This window comes from Balaenoptera musculus, chromosome 8 (genome assembly GCF_009873245.2).
Source record: "Balaenoptera musculus isolate JJ_BM4_2016_0621 chromosome 8, mBalMus1.pri.v3, whole genome shotgun sequence".
NCBI classification, from domain to species: Eukaryota; Metazoa; Chordata; class Mammalia; order Artiodactyla; family Balaenopteridae; genus Balaenoptera; species Balaenoptera musculus.
Genome location: NC_045792.1, coordinates 15,355,081 through 15,359,575, shown reverse-complemented (window position 1 = coordinate 15,359,575; position 4,495 = coordinate 15,355,081).

The window sequence follows — 4,495 nt, the reverse complement described above, 5'->3', positions numbered from 1 at the left end:
CTTGCTGTCTTTCTGTCTCCTTTATCATAGTTTGAATTCCAATGAAGAGAGAAGGGATTTTTTTTTCCTACCTTATCACAAGCAAATTGGATACTTAGATCATCCTGCTGCTTTTCTGTGGCACTGAATGTACCAAGCTGACCCTCATCACTTATCTCCTTGGGGGTGCAGAATGGCAGGGTAGGATGAGCAGATAGAAGGAATCCTAAGTAGTTAAATGGAAATATTGTCAAGCGAAATGTTTCAGATTTGTTAATAGTATCTGGTAGTTAAAAACAGAATTAAGTCATTAAATTGACCTCTTGACCCTTTTTCCTAATTTCAAATCTTTAGAATTTTATTCACGTTAATTGTCCCAATTTCTACAGTTTCTCCATTCCTCATGCTAATAATCACCAGTTCTTCTTTTTTACACTTTGGAATATTTCTTTCTACTGTTACGCCCAGCTTGAACTTAAATGCCTCAAATTAATTGGAGTATTCTGAGTTCCTGTGTCATCTAGGGAGAAAAGCTTCAGGATAACATTTCCCATAGATTAACCACCTAAGCAATTTAGGTAGGTGCATTTCCACTTTACTGTTGGCTGGGAGGCCTGGAGAAGTTTTCTGTCTTGTCAAAGATGAGTCATGTAATGTAAATGGTTGAGCTGGGATTCGAACCCAGCTTTACCTGACGTCGAAGTCCTTTCTCTTAACCACTACTCATGCAACCTGGGGTGTCTTTTTAGCTCTAGATTCCGATTCACTGAGTTCATTGCAGATACATCCCTAGTTTCCCTTCAGTTGAAAGTCCTGGGAATGAAGTGACAATCTTCTCACCTGCACCAAAGGCAACAGCTTCCTTCAGTCTTTCTGCAATCAATATACTCCCTTTCGATTCCATCCTCCACGTGGCCACGGAATTATTAGAATTTATTTAAAGTGCATTATCTGGCCATCTTGTTTCCCACCTTAAAACCAGCAGTAGAATTTAAATTGTGTTTATAGAGCCAAGAATTTTTGGTGGTGCGCGTGAAGGGGTTCCAAGACTGGCAACTGTATTAACATGTCAGGAAGTTCAGATTGACAGGAGGATACTACCTGGGTAAGTGAAATAAGATTTAAAGTCTAAAACAAGAAAGTGTAAGTACAGTCAGTAATAAATGGCAGAATGATTAAAATAGGAGTTGTCAGCTTCCATATGCTGAGGGGTGGTGGGGGCCACAAGTGCAGATGGAAATGCTGAATGAGGGTTCATGTCAGACCTTCAGAAAACAGCTGCCTCCCTTGAAGTCCACTCCATACCTGAGTCCAGACAGTTCTGCAGGTGGGTTTCTGTGGATGTGTGCTGTGGACCACCTCATCCGACCTGGGTGAATGGCCTCAGTCTCAGTATAACAATGTGGCTGCTAGTGACAATGTGGACATAGTTCTCCTTTATCACCCTCGCCTCCCCCAGCTAACACATCTGCCCCAAGGACGACCTCTTTAGAGCTGTGTGACCAGAGCAAGGGTCACTTACCTGGCCCATTAGGGCCTATCCTGATGACTAACACCACCAACCACGCCAGCGATGATTACAGCAGATTGATATGCAAATAAAATATTCCTTAGCAGCTAAAAGTGTCTATGGTTTTTGTGACATTCCCTTTATCACTTCTCACCATGGTGAGGCTATTGGATTAAAATGATTTACTCCTATAAAAGGATAAAATTTGGAGATACTAAACTGAGGTATTTTTGTTTTTCTACTTGCCTCCCCCTGCCCACCCTCCCCATCTAATCACACCAAGTTCTGCTCCACCCACCCCCCAGAGGCATTGCCTTGTGAGCTGGTCACAGGTTCCCCTTAAATCACAGGACAGCAGTGAAAGCAGCCTGGGGCCTGAGGCTTTGCTGATTGTTTCCAAACTATGCCATGTGAACCTCTTCGGTGGCCCAGAAGTGGAAGAGAGGGTAGTGTGGTGGAAGGGGAAGCTCCCTCACCAGCATCTACTTGGGGAAGGAACCAGCAGGAGAATCCATCCCTGCTTTTCTCCAGCCAAGGCAGGGGTGAAACCTTAACTCAGCTACATATTTTTACATAGCCACAAGCAAAGACCTTGTTTTGCTAAACACATAGTCTTTCTTGGGCCTGATTTTATGCTATGCCTCTTGCCTCTTGCTTATTTGCTGGCTTATTTTATCTTAAATCACATCAAAAATATGTATCAAAAAAACAAATTTTACACACTGATAAAGCTTTGACAGCACCCCTGGAAAAATTAATGACAGATCAGTGTACTGCAGCATGTTCTTTGATAACCACTGATAGTCCAAGCTATTAAATATAACATCCAGTGTGTTCCATGACCTGGCCCTCTTCAGTTCGTTTATATCCTCCCACCTCTTACTTTGAACTTTCATGCCAATAGCATTGAACTCTTGAGTCTATGCCTTTGCCCCAAGTTGAGACCCTCTGTCTGGAATATGCTCTTGCCCATTTGCCAAGCTAGCTCCTACTCATCTTTTAAGAATCCTTCAGAGAATCCTGGAATGTTTTCTGATTTCTCCTATTTTCAGCTCATATCTGTACTAGGTCTCTCATCTCTGAATTCCCATAATACCCTGTGTAAATCTTTTATCATTGCACTTAATCACTTTTCTACACTGCTAGATATGAATTCCTTAAGAACAGAGACTGTGTTTTAAGCATCTCTGTGTTCCCAGCACCTAGCTTAGTGACTAGTACACACTAGGCACTGAATGAATGAATGGATAGGAGATCGAGTTATTTCTTCATGATCATCTAGCCAATAATGGTCAGAATTGAAACCGGAATACAAATCGTTTGACTTCAATTTCTCTCCTTCCAATGGTATTATGCTGCTGCTTGTAAGAAACAGTAGACATTATTCCAGCTAGTGATAAATTTACTTAAGAACAATGAAAAACAGAAAGATGCAGTATATACCTATTACAAAAATTATTGAGACATTTTCTGGAATTGTTTGATTAGAACTAGATGGAATTATGAAAGATACATGCACTCCAATATTCATAGCAACATTATCTTCAGTTGTCAAGACATGGAAGCAACCTAAGTGTCCATCAACAGATGAATGGATAAAGAAGATGTGGTATTATATACACAATGAGATACTACTCAGCCATAAAAAAGAATGAAATTTCGCAATTTTCAGCAACATGGATGGACATGGAGGGTATTATGCTAAGTGAAATAGTCAGAGAAAGACAAATACTGTATGATATCACTTGTATGTAGAATCTAAAAAATACAACAAACTAGTGAATATAATAAAAAATAAGCAGACTAACAGATATAGAGAAGAAACTAGAGGTTACCAGTGGGGAGAAGGAAGAGGGGAGGGGCAAGATAGCGGTAGGGGATAAAGTGGTACAAACTATTATGTGTTAAATAAGCTACAAGGATATATTGTACAACATGGGGAATATAGCCAATATTTTATAATAACTATAAGGAGTATAACCTTTAAAAATTGTGAATCACTATATTGTATACTTGTAACTTATATAATATTGTACATCAATATAATACAAGTATACTTCAAAAAAAAATAAAAAATGAGCTAGATGGAATTAATAAAGATGGTTTTTATAGGAAAAGTGAAGCTAGAAGAAAAAGCTAGACTGGTTCAGAGGAACAAAAGTATCGTGAATGAGAAAATCACCTTTGTGAAGGCTCTAGGAACCAATAAAATAACAGAAGCAGCTATGGGATGTAGCCTGTGTCCGAGCCAGAGTGTAAAGAGAGGGGACCTGTTCTAATAAGAACAACTTGGAATAAAGACTGGGTAGCTGTATGTGAGCTTTAGATACAGTCAGAGAGGAGTGAAAGGTTCTTCAGTTGCATCTTCTGATTTCTTAGCCAGAGACCCAAGCTTTCTTGAAATAGGAGGATGGCTGGCTCAGTTTTATCAGTGATCTTTGGAGACACAGATTTGAGTTGATCAATTATTCATCTGCTTGTTTTCAGCAACCTGATGACCAGCCTCATTTCCTGGAAAGCCCTGATGTTGGTTCCATCACATGGCCACAGGGAACCGGATGCAGGGCCTGAACGCACTGTGCACATTTCCCCTTCTGAATGGTGAAAACGCAGGTTTAGGAAATGCAAAGTGGCTGATCTGTCTCTGGCAGAAAGTCCTGGCCACTTGGTCAAAGCTCTTCTCCCTTGACTCCCCTTCTACTCTTCAGACAATAGTTCAGGATGATGAATTCAGTCAAGCCCAGCTCCACTGTGTGCGGCATTTAGGAGGACAATGGAGATGAGAGGTGGACCCTGAAGGCTCAGAAATTGCAATTTGCCTAAGATGCACAATACAGGGAATTAAACATAGAACTTTCTATCATCAAAGTCCTTGTTTTTTCCACAACACCATGAAGCTGTGGGACAGGTATGAGACCTTATCTCCAGAATGACAAGAGTAAATACTGTATCTTTAACTGATTCCTAATCTGTTGTGCACCCCCCTTTTTTCACAGTCCTTGATGG